Source organism: Sabethes cyaneus, chromosome 3 (assembly GCF_943734655.1).
Source record: "Sabethes cyaneus chromosome 3, idSabCyanKW18_F2, whole genome shotgun sequence".
NCBI classification, from domain to species: Eukaryota; Metazoa; Arthropoda; class Insecta; order Diptera; family Culicidae; genus Sabethes; species Sabethes cyaneus.
In genome coordinates this window covers 10,414,406-10,439,006 of record NC_071355.1, presented here as the reverse complement: position 1 = coordinate 10,439,006, position 24,601 = coordinate 10,414,406, and the positions used below count along the sequence as shown (strand labels likewise).

Here is a 24,601-nt window from a genome sequence, read left to right as displayed (position 1 = left end):
GTCTCAACGTGCAAGATGGCTCAACCAGGTCGAAAGTGATTTTCGACTTCTGAGACGACTGGGATATTGGGCAACGAGTGGTCCAACATCGAGTTGAATGCAGATGACTATAGGGTCTAGGCTACTGACGACGACACGTCGTTAAAAACTGATTTCCGAATATAATGATGATGGAATAAAGGTTCCCTTCACAGTTAGGTGGATTAAGTCGGATTGTATCGACGTTTATACCGACAGGAAGCCAATGTTATTCCAACGCTTGATTGGGAAAGAAACATGGAATGTTTAACTCTATAGAAAATTCAGATATTCATAGTGTTATTTTCTTTCACTACAACATTTTGCTGTTAAGGATGATATCTTCGTATCATTTCAGTCGCGTTTTTATAGCCATTATACATTTACTAAGTTACCGCATCCAAATGAATGAAAGAAACCGAGTCATCTTTTCTTTTTGCAGACATCGTGATAGTGTGCTTAGCAGGAAAAACACACAAATAATTATCGCTTCGGAGGCAAGCAATATTCGAGTATCATTGACTGGGTTTATTATGCTTTTTCAAATATTTAACGAAGATGCGTAAGACTGCTTCTGCATTTCCTGAGCATAAAAGATCTCTTATAACGCAATGCTGTATTCCTACAAGGGGTTTCCTGTGATTATTATTGTTTTTAACATTCATGTAGATAATGTTGCATAGATATTCGCATTGAACGAAAAACAATAAATGGAATTCAAAGAGTGAAATCAATAAATTTGAAAATATCGAATGAAACACTCAATAGGTGAAATCATTGAATATGTTTCAATACCGTATACATTGCTTAGCAAGGGAACAATAATACTTCCTGGTAGATCATAATTCAAGCGTGAATAAATACTAGACTAGCGACCAAGTGCTCACAAATCAATTACTTTTAAAGCTAGTAGCGTCAGGGCTTCCATTGCATTTGTTTCCGTCCCCCTGCTGGATTGGATATAGAATAAATAAATCCAATCGGAATTAGTCATTGTTTTCATTAGCACCTGAGCTGCGACGAAAAGGGGCGAGCAACACCGCACGTGCAAGGCCGTTAATCTCGTCATTTACATAGACATCAGATCGGGTAGATCGGGAGAAATCTATCCGTCTATTCCTTATCGTGTCAAGCTAGGAAAACAAAGCTCGCACTCACTCCACTCCTGACCGATGGAGTCGAGTACCTACTTCGGTAGGGTTGTAACCGGCACAAACCGGACTGCAGTTGCAAACTGCAAACTCGTGATGTGTGCAACTAATCAGCGTCTATCTACAGTCATAGTTATAGCCAGAGTCAGACACGGAGCGAACGATAGCGAGTCAAGAATCGGACGAAAATGCAACTTGTCGGTGTGATCGAACTGAGCGCAGCGAGATGCTTTACCAATACAGCGTCATCATCCACTATGTTAGTGGTTTAGCTGTGTGCTAGTAAACGCCATCCACCCAGCCCTAGTGCATGAAACTACTACAAACTCTCGATCCGCCATAAGGGACAGTGAGGCACAGATAACCAATCGATTGACGTAAAGTTTCCTGTGGAAGCACCTTCCAAAAACTGTAATCTAATTCTGGAAAAAAAAAAAGTTAATTAAAAGAACAAGAACCTTCCTGGTTTGAAAGTAGATTTGAATGGGTGTTAAATGCTGGCGATGCTCCACCACCCCCTACGTGATGGAAGCCATTATTATGGAGTATGTTTGCACCCGCCATGCCACGACTACTTACACTCGCTGTGGGCACTGGAAACGACCTTGCAATGAACGTGATTATGTTTTCTAATCAAATATTTTATATCCACTTCCAGTCGCAGTCGGTGTTTGTGGGAATGGCGGTTTGGTTGGTCTGCGAAGGTGAGACGTTCGTTCGTTGCTCATGCATTTTCGAACGTTGGCTGTAGTTCGCGTATTTCCATCGCAATCACGTTTGTTCGGATGACTGCCATATATGCTTGTCTCTACCGATCCATCCATCCATCCATTCATCCATCCTTCCATCCAGTGGACGTGAGGTAATGTCCAAAGTTGGAATTGCTGGTTTCTGCACTGCCAGCGCGGATAACTTAATTTGGTTACCTTTTGCGGAATGTCGATTCGTGAAAATAAACCCACTTTAAGCATACCATGTTTTCGTGTGACCGGTTTACAGTTTGCAATATTTGTAATGCTCGATAAACTGCAGCCGCACCGCCCGCTCTCGTTGGCTCAATCAGTATGTGACAAACTGTTCGTTCGAAAATTAAATCGGATTAACCTAGTTAGTTCTGCTGGTCACGAAAGTGCCCAGCAGCAAAAAAAAAAAGCTGCTGGCATCTATCCAAGCGAAAGGAAAATTTTCTTTCTTCTAGCGAGCAGACATGTCATGGAGAACCAAAGTCCGTTTCGTGCTTTTCAGCAACAAAAAGTAACAGTATAGTAACTTAGTTTAGTCACTTGTACGGCTTTGTGTTTTTACGCTGTGTTCTTTCTTCAACCAAATCTTATGATTTTCTTGCTCCACCACTGTAATATGGTCTCATTTACTGTAGAGCAATTGAAAACCAAGGCACTTGAAGAACCAGATGCTCTGCACATGGCGCTGCAGCACGAGATTTCGTGGGAAAAAGCAAAAAGGGGTCAATACTTTTCCATTATGTACTTCAAATGAAATTTAGTTCAAAACGTATTCAACTTTCGAAAAATAAAATAAAATAAAATATTCAAAACAACATGACGTTAAAACGCTAAAAATGCACAAACAATATTATTTCGTATGTTCAAAAATCAATGTTTATTTTTCTTGTATTTGCAACAACATGAAAGAAACTAAAACCGGTTTTACGAGAAACAGAAAACATCTTAAAACCATTTAATTGGTGTGTGGCTGTGTAACCGAAAAGCTCTGACACTTCATTAGAACGTAGACAAATAAAAACGGTGACGGAGTGAACCGTCGGATCCGGATTGACGATTCCATTCGAATACCATAACCAAAACTAAAAGAACACAACTGAGACGGACCGGCATTTTAGCAGTTCATAAATTGCCAAAATATAAGTGGTTTGACGATGGTAGTTGGTAGTGATGGTCGAAGAGGTCGGTCAGCCCAGCCCGGTTCCGCACAGTAAAGACAGCTTGTGCGACTTTGCTGTTTCTCCTTTTTGCTCTCAACCTATCAGTAACAGCACGATACAAATACATTTTCAGCAGATCACGTGATGGCGTTAAGAGCGTAACGAATATCATCCTGTCGGACGGGTAAAGAACGCCAGGCAAAATTAGTTCGGTTCAAACAGTTTATTTACTTCTGCTCCCAGAGAAAGTGTTTTTAGGATTCATCTTTGATATCTTAAAGGTCAATGCCAATAGTTGATTAACCTTGTCGATAACGTTTTTGTCACGATTATCCATTATTCATTCGCTTTTTATAAGAACCGGTATAAGGATCGTATCAGTATACGAATGAGTCAGTGGCATAAAAAGTAACGTTACCAAACTCGATGAGTAACCTAATGTGCGGTTCGTGATAAACAGTCTGTTCAATATTGGTTAGAATAACATTCCTAATCCTGGTTTTCGGTCGGATGTTTCATGAAACAAACCCAGGGAATGTTGCTCTACCATCCTTTTTCCACAATACTGAGTACACAATTTTTAGCTTTACTGTTCAATAAACTGGAACCAAATGCAAAGGTTCACTTTGCGACCAATCTTGCACAAAACTCGAGAATTCAACTTGTGGCAGCTTCCCCATCTGCTTGCAAAACTTTAAGGCAGCGCACGATTCATTAGAACGAAATGTGTTATGATGGATGCTATGAGTGAATATGGTTTTCCAGCGAAACTGATTACGCTGAGATGTGGAGCATGTTTGTGACGTAAGATGGTTTGCAGGCAAACGGTTCTGTCGAATTTATTGCTCAACATAGCATTATCACCAATTGCGAAGTCTCACAATCTCCTAGGGTTTTATTACGTTCTTCTAATGGTTTTCACCGCTAAAAAAACTGTGAGCACCACTAGAACTTTCTGCTGGCCTCTAAAAAACTGCCTCTCGACCAAGTGGCCAAGACTCTTCAGAGGGTTTTTATAACCCCTTTGCGAATCAGGGTATAAGCGAAGGAGTCTTATCATGCAATGTTGAAATCAGTATTAAAACCGATTATGCTTTTCGCTGCTTATCAGCCACCGCCATAATGAAATGAACCTTTTCGCTTTGATCCACAAACACAAAGCTATAAAGCATATGGCTTTGCTATAGTAAAAAGCTAAATCGATCAGCCAGCCAGCTTTGTTAACTTGAAAATATGTATTCGTTAGCAGAAAAGTTACACTTTTACTGTCAGATCATCTTGATCAATTCGGTTTATAGCGATCATAATAAAATATCTGATAGAATAATAAATTCTCAGCAATTTCCCTAGTTGTGCAGCACAGGCGCATTAAATTTTATCGTGCATATTGGTATGTTAGGTGAATAAAATCAACGCGCCATCGAAATTTTGCAATTTTGATCCGCCGCTGGCGGATGTTTGCCATCAGACCGTCCAGTATTTTATTTTACTGCTTGAAGAAGCCAGTCCCGTTAGTAACCGGCCTACCCTAACGACGATCACGAACAACGTTTTATTAGACATGAAAATCGATTGATAATAACTTTCTCCAACTCACTTGCTTTGCTTTGATGAATTTGTGTTGGTGGACAACAAAAAATATTGGAGTGGCAACACTTTTATTATGGTTTTATAGCTAACTACAAGTATTTTTAAAGAAACGAAAACGAAACAATAAAAACTATCTTCAGCAAGAGTAGCCAACTGCTAGCCTTCGCAGCTGATCTCGACAGCATTACTTACTAGAGACCTTGGGATGGCGGAGGAAATCTACACCAGACTGAAAACGGAGGCTAGGACGGTTGGGTTACAAATCAATGCGTCGAAAACCAAACATATGGTAGGAAGAGGCTCCAGAGAAAGCAACCGTTGCCTCCTACGGACAGTGACTACTGACGGCGATGAACTGGAAGTGGTTGATGAATTCGGATATTTGGGATCTCTGGTCACCGCCGACAATAATAAGAGTAAGAAGATTCAACGACGCATTCACAGGGCGGAAATCGAACCTGCTTTTCCCTCCGCAAGACGTTTCAATCTAGGACCATTCGCTGCCGCACAAAGCCGTCGATGTACAAAACGCTAATCAAACCGGTAGTGCTCAGGGGACTGGAGAGCAACTTTGCGTACGGAGAACATACAAGTTCTTGCCATATTTGAACGAAAGGTGTTGCGGAATATTTTCGGCGGAGTACAAACAGAAAGCGGAGAGTGGCAGTAGAGGCGAGCTGCAGGCACTACTTTTACAACGTAAATAGTGGAAATGAGTGGAGAACAAACATTAAGGGCTACTTGAGATTGATCCAATTTTGCATGGATGAAAATTATTTCAAATTTAGAGGCAAATTTTATAAACAAATAAAGGGAGTTCCAGTGGGAAATCCCCTGTCACTTTTCTTATGTGAGCTATTTATGGCAAGCATAGAAAACAAATTAAAGAAAATAAATGTTTTACCAGATCGCTGGTGGAGATATGTGGACGATATTTTAATATTTAAAAACATATTTTAAAACAACAGGACTTTGATAGTCTCTTGAAAATGCCCAATAATGCCCACAAAGATATTATTTTTACATTCGAGAAGGTAGAAAACAACAGACTTCCATTCTTAGAGGTTGTTGTTATAAGAAAATTTCACAAATTTCGATCTCGAAATTTATAGGAAACCCACTAATTTTTTTTTCTGTGTGGACTCATCACTGCGACCAGTATAGTTGATCTATTGTGATATCGCCCGGGTGTTTGCTGTATGATCTGCACTGCATTTCTTTTTGCTATAATCGCGATATGCTTATTGAATTGTATGCGTGCTTGTGTGTATTGGGGTTTACCCTTCCTTCAAAGCTTGATCTACTTTACCAACTTATTCCTCCTCCATATTATAGCCGTCCCTGGAGAGAACTCATTCGTTCCTCTGACCAGTACACTTAACTATAGGAGGAATTTTTGCACTGTCAAGCGGCTTCAGTGGGTGTAAATATAGAATACAGCATGAAGGAAGGGTAAATGAAGGGCCTAAGAATAAACCCATGCTAAAGTCACTTGACTTCTACTAAGATTCGAACCGATAAACGGGTGATGCCTATCACGTCCAACCACTCATTTCAAGCAAAATGGCATCTTTTCAGCACATCGTGTGGAAACTCTTCCGCTGAGTAAGGAAGGAAAAGAGACTGAATTAAAATGTATTTTCGAGATCGCCAGGTTGAATGGTTATATGAAAGAAACCATCCAAGCCTTTTCGGGTACGATGGTACTTTAACACACCAGCTTCATACGAAATTTAAAAAATATGACGTGGATATGGTCTGTACCAGTAAAAATATTAGGATTCACAAAAGATCCTATTGATAAATAGGATTCTACAAAATTTCGTGTAGTCACTGTGATAGGATCTATATCGGACAAACAAAAAGGAATTTTGGAAACCGATTCAAGGAGTATATTGCAGAACATGCCATTACTTCTGAAAACATCAGCCTTCTCCGCCTCGTCAGTTTTTAAGGCAAATAATAGTCTAAGTTATTCAATTAGGTATATATCGTTAGACAAAGAGAGTGACGAAAATATTTTTATCCAGCTAAACTTTAATACCTGTCCTAAAGGGTAGCAACTACAATTTTCGATTTTTTTCGAGGCCTCTAAGCACAACTATAAATGAGCTCAGAGAGAAGCGAGAGCATGTATGTGTTAGTTCTCTCTCCTCTTTCTGCGAGTATTTTTTGTTTTGTCTATGCGAAAACGGCGTCAAAATATAAAGTATTTTACTAACGCGTTGTACACTTCTTCGAATTGCACAAAGATCTCGGCAAACCGTATACGGTACAACATTTTAGAAGCGAAAACGTTGCGACTTCGACTATTTACCATATCGTAAGATCCCCAAGACCAGGCTGGAAGACCAGCCAAAATTACGCACACAGAAGGACTTCGTTCTCTTTCTCGTGCTTTCAACAACAAGGATTTCGTGAACCATCGGAATGCCGTAAAAAAGTTCAACTGTTCCCATCAGTACATCTGCAAAACATTGAAAAGAGTAGGAATAAAGTGCCGAAATAAGACAAGAGCCCCGCAATACACTGAGAGATAGATACCGCCTCTGAAATCTCAATGCCGCTGGTTGATAAAGGGTTATTCCGGAAAATGTTTCGTTTTGGACGATGAAAATTACTCACTCTTTCGAAGACGCACACTCCCGGAAATGATCGATACTATTCCATGGATAGTTCTACTGCATCTTCGAACATAAAACAGAAAGTGATGATGTATATTTCCATTTCTGAGAGTGGTATTTCTAAGCATAGTATGGTTTCGACTTATTGTTTGTAACTTCTTTGGGAAATGGCGTATGTAGTCAAACCAAAATCGTAACAAATTTTCAGTTACTCTCCGACGTTTCGCTTTTTGTTTTTGAAGCTTTAAAAGCCTTGGTTCAAGCCCTCTGGTTTGGCTATTAATCAAGATGTGTACCAAAATGAATGTTTGAAGAAAATTTTGATCCCGTTTCTACAAAAACATTGTACAGATGGACAATACGTGTTTTGGCTGGATAAAGCATCATCGCATTACGCCAAAAAACACAACCGTTCCTGAATACCCATTCGATCCCATTTGTTCCCAAAAACCACAACCCGACAAATCTGCCTCAGAGTCGCCCGATCGAAGATTTCTTCGGAATTTTGAGCTTCTTGGTGTATAAAAATAACTGGAGAGCCACGAATTGCCAACAGTTGATTGATCGAATGAAGAGATGCATTCGTAAAGTTGACATGACGGCCTTACAACGCTCCTGTTCTGACATGAAACGGAAGCTTCGCCGAACAACCGATTATGGACCGTTTCAATAACTGTTCAATATTCAATAATTTTTTTTCAACATTGGACAATGTATCTTTAATTTCACTAAGTCAGATATTCTTCAGATATTGTCTTTTTTGACAGCTTGAGGAATAAATTTCAAAATTTTAGTTGCCACCCATTATGAACAGGTTGAACATGCCGACAGGTTACTACTCTATTCAGAAAATAGCTTAAATCTTTTAAAAGGCAAAAAAAAATAAACCCAACATTCTACACTAAAAAATGCATTTTAAAAACTAAAAGTCCATTTGCCAAAATTGACCATCTCACAAATAGATGATTTTTTTCAAAGCAGATAATAATGTTACCTACAAATCTTCCACACATCCCAAAATATACATATTTAACAGAAATACTTTTTCATGTCCATACTGAAAAAGAGGTAATTTTATTTTCAGTACATAAGATCAACGCGAAATCATAAGTTCGTTGCTCTAAAGTAATTATTTTGAATAAATTAATAACTTCTGCAATATAAAGCTTGCTTCAGATAGTATTGGAACAAAAACAATTGGGTGTGTTTCAGTTATTTATTATTGAATTCAAGATCTTTTCTTACAGAAATATAGTATATTCTCCATACTTTTAAGTAAAAATACGGATAAAATTATTCGTCACGGTTTCGAAGGAATTCGCAAACTTTTCCTGTAATATGGCTCATTAGGCGGCGTACACTTTCTTTGTCCATCGTTTTGGCTATCTTATTGCACCAGATCTTCATCTGATTGATGTCTTTGACAACTTTTCCCTTTGCCTTGAGTCTCTTCTTTATGATTGCCCAGTAGGGCGGAACTGGGGGTAATTGGGTGGGTTAAGATCTTTCGGAACAAACTGGACCCCTTTCTCTGCATACCATTCTTGATCGACTTTTCCGTAATGACAGCTTGCCAAATCTGGCCAAAACATCACGCGATGATGGTGAGATCGAATGAACGGCCAAATTCGGTTTTGGAGACACTCCTTTCGGTACAATTCCGACGTCATTGTCTTATTTGTAACGAAAACTTTCGTTTTTCTGCCACAGCTGCAAATGCCCAGCCAAATCATAAATTTTCGTGCAAATTCGTCGGCAAAAACAAATTTAAATTTGCTTGGAACATCTCCACGAGCCGTTGCCAAGTAAAATTTTTGACCTGGCATTTGCCCGAAGTCAGCATTGACATAGGTTTCATCGTTTCATCGTTCACCCGTCGAACTTGGTTAGCACATAGTACGGATTTTGGTAGCACTATTCTTTTCCCTCCTTCACCAAAAAATTTTCATTTCTTTTCCTACCGTCCCTTCATCAATTGCAGAACCACCGTTTCAAAAAAAAAAAAAAAGAATATTCACACTATTCTGTTTTACGGCTTGGTTTGGCTGTTTGCTAGCTCGATACGACTTGATTCCTTCCCGGAGTCGAATTCTCCTCACGGTCCTATAGGCAGCACAGAATTTTCTGGCCAAATCACGACCCGACAGATTGGTATTCCTCTTGATGGCCTTAAAAATCTTATCGCGCAGTTTCCGGTCGACAGTTCCGCTCCGATGATTAGCTTGAGGCTTCCGAATCGTCGTCAATGTTTCCATACAGTATTTCTGGGCAATTTCAGCTATTTAGCTAGCCAAGATGCAGACCACAATGGATTTTCCAAATAACTGTGCACAATTGTTCCCCTTCTTTCGGCTTCCATGATGTTTGTTTACAAAATACAGTCGTTTTGCGGAATGTCAAAAATACATAGGTGAAGCTAACTAAATTTCTGACATGTGAATGTCAAGAACTTCCAAATCTGTTCACAAAGAGCGCCATAATTTGAGCAAAAGTTTGTTACAATTCTAAATGAAGCAAGCTTCAAGACATTTTTGGATGAAATTTTCATCAAAATCTTCATTCAACGGAAAAATTGGTCCACTATTTTGAAACTTACAGTAATCAATAAACACTGAAGATATTCCGGGTTTTCTATGATGAATTGAGACCCCTCCTCGCTCTAAGAGAGGGGACTCCCATACAAATGAACGACAAATTTAGGCATAATTCTTGAACTAATCAAGCAAATGCAACCAAATTTGACCGGTGGAGGTTTTTGAAGGCAAGAAATGTTTCTATAGTGGTTCGAGACCCCTCCCTCTTTGGAAAATTACGTTCAAACTGACAGAATACGGCGTAGTTTGAAGATAAAATTTTTGCCTATGAAATTATCGATCCAAGGGTTAAATTAGAATACACACATACGTTTTTGTTGCAGAAAATACTTTCGTTTAGTTCTACGATGATAATACACTGGTATGTGAACATTGCAGTAGAAAATACTGTGACCTGTCTAAATTGATGGTAGTTTTTACAATATATTTCTGTAGCCATCGAGTTTAACATTTATTTTTTAGTAATTTTATCAAAAAATAATTTGACATCCGTTGGTCCGTTAGTTACACGTTATAACGGATTTAGGGAGCCATTTTAGTTTTTTTTACAAACATGAAAATGTATATTTACCAACAGCAGTGTACAAAGCATAACTAAGTCTCATCGTTTCAAACCTGCACCAAATGCAAAACAGCTGCACCCTTGGCCAAGTATGTAAGTCCAATTCGCCGGGTCAACCCCGCAGCAGATAGGAAATGAAAGCACATCAGGCAGCAGCAGCGGCAAACAGCATTTTTTTGTGCAGCTTGCTTGTATATTGTTTATTTACCTTTACTTGGAATTCGACACCAACTGCACAGGCCAAATTAAAAGTCACACAAAGAAACCCGGTGCCTTCTTCTTCGTGGATAAATCCAATTGAATTTTAATTAGCACTCGCGTTTAATACAGTTCACTTCCATTCATTCCGATTGGAAACGAAATTAACCCTTTCTAAAGTCGGATTAAACGCAAACTACGATGAGGATATGTCAATGCCGAATTAGACGTCGTCGGTGGTTAATGCACCTCGATCGCAGCTCGATTGTGCAAACAATAGCACTATAAAATCCCCTTCCCCGCACAGTTCGTCATGGTTAATTTGCTTGAATTGCAGAAATATACATGTAATAAAACTGCCGATCACTCACCTCCAAAGGTTCCGTTTCGGGTGGTCGATTCTTTCCTGAAGTTTAGTGTGGGAGGTGGATAACTTCCCGGCTGGGGCTCTGTTGGTGGTCGTTACACTTTGCTTCCGGTAATACAGAGAAACGATGCATGCATTATGTTCCCCACGAAAATTCCGGACTTTACGACCACGTGCCACACGAGCAACAAACCGCACTTGGGAGGGTATTTTTCCTTTTTCCACACAAACTCTTGAACACTTGCACAAGCAAAAGATGAGCGTTTCTCCAGCTCAAGACGTATTTGGCTAGCGCCTGGAGGCTAGCAGCTAGACTGCAGCTTCTCTTTCTTTCTTCTTGTTGACACTCACTGTTTGTTTCTTCTCAATATTTCAGGACGAAATTACGCGACAGAAATTTTCGACTACTATGCACTAACACTTTCGGAAAGATATCACACTATTCTGCCTTCAAAATCAATATTCGAAATGACTCACTGCTTTTCGAGGTTTTTTTACCTTCCTATATATTTTTTCCTCTATATATCTTAGTTTTGCTTGGTTGACTGGTTTCACCCGATCACACAATCACTTGATTCTCTTCATGGTTGCAGCGGACTTTTTTTTCATCCGGATGCCAAAGCAGCCTCAAATTCCATGGAGATGGAGACGGTGTTGTGTAACCATTTCTTCTTCACTGAGCACAACAGTCGATGGCGGATAACACATCATTCGCTGCCATTGCATTGAGAACAAAAAAAACACACACAGAGCTGTAGCGAGCAAAGGAAAAAAGTACAATAATTGATGTTAAAAGAAAAGAAAAATCATTACAGCACTGCTTTGCTTTGGGTACCGCACCGCGACTGACCCAGATTCCGTGTTTTTTTTCGCGAACCATGCAACGCCAAAAATCACATTATGAAACATTGCATTGCAAATTACTGACCGATGCGTTATTATTTGATAGAGGTTCGAAAAATAGAAAAAGAAAACACTAAACAGCACACACCCCTGCAATGAATGTCCTCCGATCGACAGCGACTTTTATCTTTAGAATGCAATAACGCCCCAGACACCGTCGTCGTTGTCGTCGTCGCCGTCGGTCCGCCGTTCGGTCGCATTGAACGTCATCTCACCAACCAACAGAACAACCAACAGTATAGAGTCTTGTCAACCGGTCGCCCGAATTCGGTCGATGTCAACTGGCGATAACAGCCGCACAAAGGTATAGAACGCCGAAGGGAGCACAAAAGCCGCATTTAGGTACGTGTGCGATGCGAACACATTGAAAGCGACCCCGCGAAGCGCCACTGGGAAGTACGAAGTTTCCTGCGATCCGCGACGGCGGAATCGCATTTAGCAATAGGAAATATTAGGTTACTCTTTGTGCTGCCTGACTACGGATCACCGGCCACCCACTGACTAAGTGAAAGTGTGTGCTTGTAGAATATTATTATTGCGACTTGATGTTCGCCGGAGGGAAGGTCAAGTTCCGTGCGTTTGCGCAGTGCCTAAATGTAATATTACCTTTGAATCGTCGACGACGGATTTCAGAAAAAAAGGTGACAGTCTCCTCGTCCAACATATCAGACTAGATCAAGTTGATGTCCTGAAAGCATTCAACAATTTCGTTGAATGGAGAAAAACACCTCTGCTCTTCAGCCGATTTTATCGTTTGAGCATTGAACCTAGTCCAATCTGATGCCCTGAAAGTGAGCGACCATTCCCATCTTTTGCCCATCTTTTGATTATATCCACATATATACATATCAATAATTTATTCGAAACTGATGTCTTGTATGAAAACTGGCTTGACGGAATACTCATGCAAGTGGCTTGAGATGATAACTAATTCTACAAATGCTCCATTCACTTCTTTTTTAATTTCTGCTTGGCACAGGTGCACAGGCAGTAACATGTATCAAAGTAATATTGTCACTTTATACACGTTCAAGCCTTAAAAGATTTCAGAGTTATTGCTATCACTTGATTGGCTGAAGTTTTTGGTTGGATCTATCTCGTAAAAGTGGATAGCGATAGTAGCGACCTGGATAATAGCGATAGTATGTATCAAAGTAGTAACCCGAAATCAGCCCAAAATTTGGTTCGTGAATCGTAGCTTGTCAACTATCAAGCGATCAAACAAGCCACTGAGTGATTTCGTTCAGTAAAAGAGCAGTTTTGCCTACCTTAGACTGAGTTTACAGTGAAAGAAAATCCAATTAAATCTTCAATCATTATGTGTTGGTCCTGAAAAGGACCGATTATTTGATTACCATAACTATAGCTTACAATATTTGCTCGAAGCTTGCCTTACATGGTGAATAGCAATAACAGTCAGTGCTTTTATAAAAAATTTTATAAGCAATTATCGAGGCATTACTCTTCTCACTTTTGAATACAAAAGTCTCTCCTGCATCCTGTTTCTCAGACTAAGGTCGTTGCAGGAAACGTTTGTTGGCGAGTACCAGACGGACGCTCCACGACGGACCACCTTGCGACGGACCCTCGATAAATTCCGGAAATTCAACTTGCAGATCATTCACCATTTGTTTATAGCCTGGATGGTAAATGGTTGAATAATGCGCTCCGGAACCACCATGAGGTTCCACAGCCTCTCATTCAGCAACTCCTATCTCTACCTCCTCGTGATACCATCCGGGATACGTTCCTTAGTGGAAATCGGACAACCGGTGGAAACTAGGGTCGTATGCGGACAGAGAAGGGGGCACTCATGCGAAGGCTGAAGTGTAAACTCTCCGCCTGCAGGACGGTTCTTCTTGACTCCCAAGAACCAAAGCAGAGGGTCCAAAGCCCCTAAAGGAGTTGATTGTAATAGCTGTTATCCATGGCTATTATGTAAAAACTTGAATGGATAAACCCCTAAACCAAGGTGTGTCGCGACCCGTGCGTGAATGGTGGAGGGGGTTTCTCTCACCGCAACGGAGCCTGTGGAGTACCAGGGCGTCCTCCACCAATCCAATTTGCCCTTACTGCATCAAGCCGGTCACTGATGCAGTGGACGATTTCTTATCGTGCATGTTTTCTCTGCCGAAAAAGCAAAGAAACGAATGTGGTGGAGAGGAGAATAGGGGAGGAACAGAACTGGAACGATACGCTAGCTGAGGTTCAGTCCTGATTCTCGTCTATCCTCAACACGCCGACTCGTTGTGAGTCGACAAACGAAGATGTGGCTCAAACTCTCTACTCACGTGTCGAGATTCACTCTGCCTGATCTCTGACTGTGTGTTGGAGGGTGGGCTGAAACAAAAGGAGAGCCGAACAGTTATGGCCAGTAGAATGGCTGTACAATCGCTCAAACAATCTAAAAATATATAACGTCGAGTATCCACCCCTGGATTACTCAAAAGTTGCTGAGTCTCAATAAGAGAGATCTTATCGGTCTTGTAAATATCATCTTCGGAATCTCAGTTTCGTACAAGATGATAATTAACCTCGGAACACTTGCTCTGCAATCGTAGAGCACAAATAATACGTAGACTGCAGTATCTCGAAAAGGGGAGATCTGGTTGGCGTCGCCGATCAGGGTACTAGGTTCATAAACCTAGTCATCCCTGATTGGCACATGTCTCGCTCCAGCTACCAGCCTGTCACTTCCTCAATAAGTGATAAGTAAGCTCGAATCGTATAGTAAAATAATAAAACGGGGCATACCACAATAGTTCAAAATACTGCACGCAGTGGTAAGAGTACCTAACAGACGAGGGATAGATTTGTTTATAGACTGCAAGGCGGTGTACGATTCAGTTAAACGAAATTAGCTGTGGCAGATTATGTCTGAACATGGTTTTCCAACAAAACTGTTTCGGCTGATACGTGCTACCCTTGATGGTTCAAAATCAAGCTCCAGAACAGCGGGTGAGACATCGGACTCATTTGTGACGTTAGATGGTTTGAAGCAAGGTGACGGACTATCGAGTCTGCTGTTCAACATTGCATTGGAAGGTGCTATTCTAAAGGCTGGCGTGCAGAGAAGCGGTACCATCATCATGAAATCTCATATGCTCCTAGGGTTCGCGGACGACATCGATATCATCGGTGTTAACCATAGAGCTGTGGAAGAAGCGTACAGGCATCTTAAGGAGGAAGCTGCGAGGATAGAGCTTATCATAGATTCTACCAAAACAAAGTATGTTGTGGCTGGTAGAGTGCCATGAAGCGGTGGTAGAGTGTTGGAATTGCGGTGGTGATAGATCGAGATACTTTGAAGTGGTCAACGAATTTGTTTACCTTGGTACGTGTGACATGTGACAACGATGTGAGCTGTGAAGTAAAAAGGAGAATAGCGGCTGCCAACAGAGCCTTTTATGGATTGCGCAGCCAGCTGAGGTCTCGTAGCCTGCAACTCCGTACAAAACTCGCACTCTATAGGACGCTAATTCTTCCGGTGGTACTCTACGACCACGAAGCGTGGACGTTGAAAGATAGTGACCGACGAGCTCTTGGCGTTTTTGAGCGTAAGTTCCTGCTATCAATTCTTGGCGGTATATTAGACGAACGCGTGTGGCTAAAAAGGGGAAGGGGAGATACAAATAAGTAAAAGTGACTGTAATTATCTTGCATTTAGACCTTTATAAGTTGTGTGAGTGGTCCAAATCTAAAAGAGAATGTATAAACTTAAACTCATGTTTGTTGACATGAACTTTTATAATGAGGTTAGGCTTTAAAAACGGTAGACTTATTAGAAAGTAGGGACAAAGTAATGAAATCATATGTGTTTCATAGTATCATAGAGTGGAATAAGACGTGAAGGGAAAATAGCGGAAAATTACATGAAGCAGTCATTGAAGCAACACATTTCATTCCACCAAGCTGAGGGATCTACGCGTAACAGCAGTTTAGTGTGCTACCATCACTGGCGAAATTGCGTTATTTTTAAACAGAAATTGTGTCTCGTCCACGTCTATTGTAGTCGACTACCGATAGAGAAATTTAAATAGTTTTCTACCAGCGACGGGGATTTCCCCGGGGTTGAAAATCTCAGGCGAGCGAGTGTGAGACGCATAGCATCCAAAGTTTACTTCACGCAAGCCTACGACAAACAACTGCTGGTACTGTGTGCATACATTCTGCTACCTACAGACTCGCGAGTGTACAGCCTCATAGTAACTCTCTGTACATTCCGCCCGCGAATTCAAAGCTCACGAGCTGTCAATAGATCGCGAGCACGAGCGGCACACTAGGATGTGTGGATACGGATTTTAGTTTACTTCTTTTCTTCTTCATTTTACACCCTCGCTTACACACTCGGGTAAGTGTGCGAGCCATTGCGAGCGATGATAGGTATCAACTGCTGGGTTGCAATGACGAGCGTAAGCAACGACCGTGGCTGATAACTAAATAGCAAAGTAAAGCAAAGCCTAGGTGCTATATTCCGTTATCGAAACTTGACCTTCTGTTTTTTTATACGGCAGACTTTGCAGCCAGCGGTTAGTGTGCAGGACATTTGCAGGGAACGGATGGAAGACCAGCGAAAACAAAATTTAGTAGAGTACCCGACAAAGGCCGACGACTTTGAGGAAGACTCCGTACGGGGCGAATGAAGAGCGGCAGCTCAAGACCGAGAAACGTGGAGACGGCTGTCTACAGTCCTGAATTCGGCTTCTTGGATTCGATAAGTGGATTGTCGCCGAAAATTGATTGAATTGAAGATTGCAAGAGTCGAAAGATGTCGGCAGCTGCTCAAGCGGCACGGTGATTGTGAAATTCTTTTTTCGAATGAAAACATGTTTCTGCTACAGGATCACTTGAACATCTTTCTGATATTACTCGGTATAAACTGGCTATTCAAAGGTTCCAGCATGTTTCCAGAGTTATGGTATGGGGATGTTTTTCTTAAAAATTTGAAGGTCCTATTGCTGTTTATTGAACCTGGTGTTCTCATCGTCAAAAAAACGCTAGAAGAGTGAACAACACTGCTTCCAACGAGATTCTGCACCGTCCCACCAGGCGAGAGCTACACAAGCTTGGTGTGAGGACGATTTTCCAGATTTACTTCTTCGAAAGAGTGCCTGCCTCTTCGCCTGATTTGAATCCTCGAAAGAAATGAACAGGATAAAAGTTTCGTCTATTCTTTCTTGAGCACTTATTACCAATAATTCCGTCGTTAGGATTCATAATGGCGTCTAATGATATGAAAATTGCATTGCATTATGCGACTTTTTGGAACGCGAAGAGTTGTACAAGTAGTTGGGAGATAAAAAGGGGGTTTGCCTTGAGCTAGATTGGGTACTCAGCTATTTATAAAATTCGTTGGGGCATACCGCGGGTTCCAGGAGCAATTACCGGTAGATTGGTTCGACCTACAAGAAGAACCAACTCTCTTGTTATTTAGGTCGTGACCGTTGCTGGAGAATTTAATTTGGGTTTTCAGTGGGACACTCCACAACGGACCAAAAGTCTACAGTTACTGGACAAGCTTTGAGAACTCAACTTGCAGATTCCCCATCTGTCCGATTTTTTCGTTACATCCCGCTAAAAGGCGGACGTAGAACGAGAATTGAGTGTAATACATTGAAAATGCCCAATGAAATAACTTTGATCGTTTCCATGGACGGTAATCGTTGACGGTGAGGAGCTAGAATTTTTACAGCAAGCCAGATAAAAAATGTCAACAATGATGAAAAACATCAAAGCCAGTGGGAAAAACTATGTTTTACTCCATGGTAAACTTTCAAACTATTTTCTTCTTATTGACTTTTTAATCTTTGAATGGTAAAAATTTCACGGCTTGAAGTGTTCTGGGAATTCTTTAAATAATGTTTTCGTTCAAAAGTCCATCAACTATATCCGTGTACAGAATTTCAAGGAATTCTGACAAAACCTATACGATAATTTCGAAAAAGAAAAGGTTTATAGCCGTTTACTGAAAAATTTTAGACTTGAAGATGCCCTCAAAACAACGAATTTGATTTGTCCTCTTAAAGCGATTTTTTAGCTAAATTATTTCTTCACCTAAGTGGTATTATCATTTTTAATGCCTTTTTATTTGCACTTTTTTCTTGATTGTTTTTGTCTCACGTTTTAGCTCATTAAAACTAGTAACGAGCTTTCGATTCGCGCAATTCTTTAATCTGCTTTCATTCATGCTTTCTGCCTGCCTGCTTGCGCCGAGTTTGATGCTCACTGATACATTTGCACGGTGACTTCTATTTAACCCTCTAACGGGCAACATCGTAAAAACGATACCATCAAGCTAATGACTATTTTTTGCATTAAAGTATCCACTCAAAAGAAGCTCAAGGTTTGATTGCAAAAATGTAAAATGCCATGTAAAAACAATTATCCGGACAAGCGCGCCGGGTAAGAAGCAGTCAAAATTTTTTTGTTTTTCGTTTTTTATGTGCAATGCTCTACCCTGTAATTTTTTCAAAACAGGTTTATTGCAAGTAAAGAGGTAAATTACTCACACGGTAAATAGAAATATAACAGTATGGTACAGTTTTTAGGAATGCCTGATGATGATGATAATAATAATAATTATTTATTGTCCTTTTTCATCGGAATTCATATCCAAATGAAGATTGGAAATTGTGAATGCGAAAAGCTGCGTTGAGTTGAGATTTTATCTCATTTTCAAATCGGCATAGAAACCCACTATCTCTTAACTAAAAAAAAATCAGAGGGGTTGTGTACAAGACACGACCGCATATATAGGTGACGCAGGACTACGTAAGTCTCTTTGTAGTGATAGTAGCATGTATTCATGCTTGTAATCATTCGATTCTTCATGTATACATGCTATATGCAACATATATACATGCTACATGCGTTGTATGTAACATTTTTCAAAGTAGTAACATTGCATACGTTCAATTCTCAAAAAATTGTGCATTTGGAAACAATTTAACAAAATCAAGAACACAAACTATTGCTTTCCTGCTACCTTACTGAAATTAAAGATTGTTGTTATTACCCATGGTTCCCCACGTTGCACAATAGTCGGAAAATTGCGATTTTCGGCCAAAATTATTTTTTAGTTTCAAATTGATTCTAGATTATATTTGTAACAAAAGAAATGATTTAAACATATAAGAACTCATATTTAGGGTGATTTGGGGAAAAATGATCAAATGTTACCGATATAAATATTTGCTTGACAAAAAAAATTTTTCTTTCTCGCGGGGATTCTCCCATTTTGTCATTGAAACTCTCTTCAGATACTAAATAAATTTAGTAACAAAGATAATCAAATTTGTTGAAAGAGTACTTAAAATTTCAAAGACTTGCTAAAAATATGACAATTTTAAAATTATTTTTTTTCGGAAAACGTCAAATTATAGCAAACTTTCAATTCATGTTTTGATACAACATACTTCAAGCTTTCAGACGCACTGTTAGAAACTGCGGCGACAAGAGGCGACAAGAGTTGTTTTTTTGAATAAAGTTTGTGAAAATTTCATTTTTATTATAAGTAGCCTATGGTGCACCACATTGAGTTTAAATTTGTTTTCATTTCATTTTTTAATAGGGTAAAATATCAGTTTTAAAATAAGATATAACAATAATATTTACATCCGCGATAACTATTTAATTTTTTGACTTTTTCAAAATGACTCATTTTTCAAACTTTTGAAATGGGCAACTTTGACGGCTTATTTCTACATGACATTTTTTTCTTTCAAAATTTTATTCACGAATCATAAAAATATAGACAATTTACTACAAAACCGCGTTTAAGCATGTGCTAAAATGTGAAATTTTACATTCGGCAATTTTGGCCGCTACTTTATATGGAGCCCTTCTTATGTGCGTTGAAGGGATTTTACCAATTCAATCCTATTTTATCAACAGCACATCTTTTCACTACATTTCTAATGAAACGGCATCGACAAGCATGCGTATTCATACAGAGTCGTATTATAACCGAACACTACAGCTGTAGCACATTTTTCCAACACAGATATCAAATTCGCCGAGGTTTAATCGTCTCGCAGTAAAGAATTTGCGATCTGTTGGGATAACGAACCTGTCATTTTTTCTGGCACACTTCCCTAACACAGACATCAAATTGGACTAGTTTTAATCGCGTTCGTAAGAAATCTGTTGGCACGAGGAGGCTTTGTCACTCTTTCTGGCGTACTTCCCAAACAAGGACATCAAAATAGTCTAGGTTTAACCGCGGTGTCAAGAAATCTTGTTGAAATGAGGAAACTTTGTCACTTGTTTTGGCGTACTTCCCAAGCACAGATATCAAATTGGTATAGGTTTAGATCATCGCAAAGAATCTTCCAACCAATCACGAAGCGGGAATTCTGGTAAAACATAGGTTCATTATTTTCAATTTTTCAATAGTTCAACATCAAGGATCCATACTTTTCTTCATTTGGGTCAATTCTTAGAAGATTTACCGATCGATTGGTGTAAGAATATTGAAAATCGATCGGAAAACCGCTGAGCTATTAGCGCTCAAAACCTTTCATTTTTCGTGACGCTCGCATTTTTCGATTTTTTGGAATGACACCCTATCTCAAAACTTGTCGTAAGACGTAGTCCTACGTCAAAAATGACATTCAAGCATAAACTTAGTCCAGCATAAAAATATGTATACCACAAATAGCATAACTTGATGAAAAGCCAAATTGTTCGTCACGTGATCGCATGATTGGTTCATGTTGTCTGTTCAGGTGTTTACGATAAAAAGCAGGCCGCAGAAATCTTCAGGATCTGAGCAGTGGCATCTGAGGTATAGCATTCACGACTTTTGAAATAATGTATGAGTAGTGGTTGTTGAAAGTGATTCTAGTCCTAGGTCCTTAATAACTTTGACTCGTGCAAGACAAGAGTCATCGATTTCATAATTATTCCAAACAGGTATTTTGCTGCGTACTGAGCATTTGGAAGTACTGATGGCTAGGTTGTTTTAGTGACACCATTTTGTAAATTGGTACAATAGCTTACAATCGTAAATCGTAGATCGTTAACAGAGAGGAATATCCTTAGATCATCAGCGTATAGTAGCTTGCAGCTTGAGATCACAGAGCAGACGTTATTAAAAATATAACGAACAGCAATGACCCTAGATTGCTTCCCTGCGAAATTCCAGATTGATTGTAAAAGCAGTACGACTCAGTAGCGCCTAATTTAACTGAGAGTTGCCGATTTCCTAGGTTTGAAGCCAGCAGACGACACCATCAGAAGCTTCTAAGCGGTTCAGTTTCCGACATTAACTAACGCCTTCTGCATCTTACTAGTTCCGTTCGACACTCTACTTTACAGCTATTTGCATACTTGACAGAAATACAATTGAAAAAGCATTTGCAAGAAACTGACGCAAAGCAGCAAATGAAACGCTCAACAACTATTCTCGGATGAGACAGTCGCTAATTTTTCTCGTTTTGCGAATTGCTGCGTCACGTTACATGCACAAACATCCCTATAACCCTGTTTCCGTGCGAGACAACAGTTCCGAACAAATTCTTGCAGTATATGGACCCAATCTGGCAAAAGCAAAGGATGACCGCTCGCTTTTCTATGGCGTTTCGCTTTCAGGACATCAAATTGGACTAGATTCAATATTTAAAGATAAAATCGGTTGCAAAAAAGCGGTTTTATAAATAAAATTGTTTACTTTCAGGACATCAAATCGAACTAGGTTGAATGTTCAAACGATAAAATCGGTTGAAGGTGGGGTGGTTTTGCACTCAGGCGTACTTCTCAAGCACAGCTATTAAATTGAAACAGGTTTAAACGTCGTAAAGAAGCTTCGGCCTGTTACTCTTTTTTTCTCTAAAAATGAAGTAATCGGGTAGGACAAAACACGTTCGGACGGAACGGTACAAGCTTGGAAAGCATTTCTTTGGCGAGTTTTAAGTGCAGTTTTTCACAGTAAAAATTTCTACATCATTACATTCTAGAATATTCCGTCTACCAAATTTCCATACTTTAGTTTCGAACATATTTTTACGATACATCGATGTAATCGGTTGAAGAGAAAAGATAGTTGCGTTCTTTTCTGTAACAGTTTACTCTCAGGACATCAAATTCGTCTAGGTTCAATGTTTAAATGATAAAATCGACCTAAGGGCCCAAGAAGTTTTACATCGTTACATGTTTACTTACAGGACATCAACTTGGTTCAGGTTTTAGGGAAATAAATATTTCGACCTCGTTTAACACTAAAGATTGTCGGGTATCCGGACCCGTACCCGTGCCCGACGGGTTGCGGTCGGGTTCGGGTATCAAAAAAAATAAACTTGCGGGTTCGGGTCGGGCACGGGTTTTTATTTTTTTTCCTAATCGGGTACGGGTCGGGTTCGGGTATTCAAATTTTCATACCCGACCATCTCTATTCCTGACCAGTTGGGACGGGAAGATTCGGTCACTTTTTTCTAGAATTGAAATAAACGAAATCGCAGGTGTATATAATTGTCGTACCGGGCCTGGGAAGCAAAAGCGTGCTTACACGTGATTGACTGATTCGTTCATTCTGGACAGGGTCTGATATTTCTGCTTATTGCAATAGTGAATCGACGATTTCCTACTATATTCTCTATTTCAATCCATGCATAGAAAAATTTCTGATCGATTGATGCAAATATCTCTAACATCCATTGACAGACGGCTGTTATAAGCGTGCCAAACCTAACCACTTTTCGTTACATGCTCATTTCTCGTACTTCTAAAGTGCACCTCAATATTTCGTAACAGAGATTTTCTTTTATGTGTCATACCAGCTCGTAAGTGTTAATAGGGCACCTGGAAAATTGAGACGAGAAAACATTATGGGCCCTGCCTGTTGGCTACTTTCCTTGCCAGATAAACCTGTGCTTAATTGCCAGGGTTTAAAAACCCGTGATAAAAGGTTTCAATTTTAAAATTAATTTTTCATTAAATACATTCAAACCGTAACGTTAATCAAGATAATTCGAAAATACTGTGCGCTGCAAAAATATATTAAAATTAATTATAACAGAAACATTAAAGTTAACCAACCCACAATCTCCAGTAACCGAACAATCACCGGTGCAATTGCATTACTTGCATATTATTCGACGAAAATAAAGTTTTATTTACCTAGAATCGTACTTTGCAGTGGCGCTTTCGAAAGACGGACACAATGCCAACCGAAGGCGCTATACGGCGCACAACACATACAATCGCCCTGGACGAACGAACGAACCGGACGGACGGACGGGCTCGGGCGGACGAATTGTCGGTCGTCTACCGCGCGACTTTCAATTCAGCCAATCCCCGAGTCGCTGCCGCTGTGGTTCTACTCTACGGCTACGGTCTTCTCGTGTGTGGTGCACCACCGACACCGTAAGGTCGAATGTTTATTATAAAGCTGCTTGTTCGTTTTCGACTTTGACTTCTCCCGTGGTGGTGTGTGCGAATTTTATTGTATTTATTTATTTTTCTGTTTTCGTTACAGCAAGTAATCTTTTTATTTGTTGCTGCTTGATTCGCAATTTACTTCTTCTTTATTCTGCACTCTCCAGAGCTTGTGCTCTGGCGGTTTTCACTGTGTTCACCACCGATGAAGGCTGTTTCTGTGCCCCGATGTTCTTCACGCACTGATAATTTCTTGATGTTTGCTGTGCAAAAATATGTGCACTATTTTTTTCATTTTCCCTTTGCTACATCATTTTTCGATAGGCGAAGCAGAAAATTACACCTTGAATGATTGACTTATGGCAATATGGAGAAATCTTAATTCTTTTTAAAAATAATTGAGCCATTTTAACACTTCAAGCACTAATCACTGTTAAAAAACAACTGTATTTCCTTCAATTTTTTAACTATCCAAATTTTGAAATGTCAGAAAATTTTCATCGAGTAGCCATCATCGAATGGCAAAGGCAAGAAAAGCAATGAATAATGCAATTCTCTATCAGAACATTTGCCACCTCATCACGACTGCACAGTACCAGCATGCACAAAAAATCAATATACAAAACACCACAAGTCACATTTTCAAGGTAGAAACATCATAAAACCTACTTTTTTCAATTGATTTTGTACAATTTTCACCCGTAAAACTGCGCGACAAACGAACAGAGCGAACGAAAACGTCGATCAGCAACACACAAAGTAAAGTACTGCTAGCTGGCTGCTTTTGCCACTGGTCTTCCCACACAACGTACGGTTTATGCTGGTGTGAGACTGTGAGCCCTGTACGGATACGGCAAGCAACGAACACACGAAAGGCGTCATTTACACGAGAGCTAACAGCAGAAGGGATGTCGCATTCGTTAGAAAAAAGAACATATTGAAAAAACCAGAAAAATAATCGTCAGCCGGGGTGTAATAATGTCGACGAGATGTACAATGCACTAACTTTCAACTAATTTATACAAATTAAAAATTTCAAATCCAGACCAGAGTACGAACTTAGAATTAAAAATGTATTTTATGCGCAGTCAATACCCTAACTATACGGGGCAACCCTACTAAACAATGGGTTGGAAGAATGCGAGCGACGCAAGAGATGGAATGAATAGGGCTTTTGCTACACACACATGCAAGACATCTGTTGGGCACACATTGCAAATTTTCCTATTCGATGCAGCAAAAACGTGCTGGATAAAATTATCGTTTTTTCTAAAATTATTTATCATTTTAAAGCAACTAATAGTCAAAGTAACCGACA

The 24,601-nt window shown here is 39.8% G+C and overlaps 1 protein-coding gene across 6 annotated transcripts in view; it reads right to left on the bottom strand.

Annotated features, from left to right (window-relative positions):
* The window catches only part of LOC128744560 (myotubularin-related protein 3), a 102,392-nt gene extending 78,353 nt beyond the window's left edge, over positions 1–24,039 (bottom strand). Inside the window, exons 1-2 of one of the 6 annotated variants that reach the window (XM_053841649.1) lie at positions 23,953–24,039; positions 11,012–11,759 (exon numbers count right to left, since the gene is read on the bottom strand). The gene's annotated coding sequence lies outside the window, so the exon portion shown is untranslated. The other 5 variants (XM_053841653.1, XM_053841654.1, XM_053841652.1 and 2 more) reach the window with 5 other exon arrangements.
* Positions 24,040–24,601: the final 562 nt, after the last annotated feature.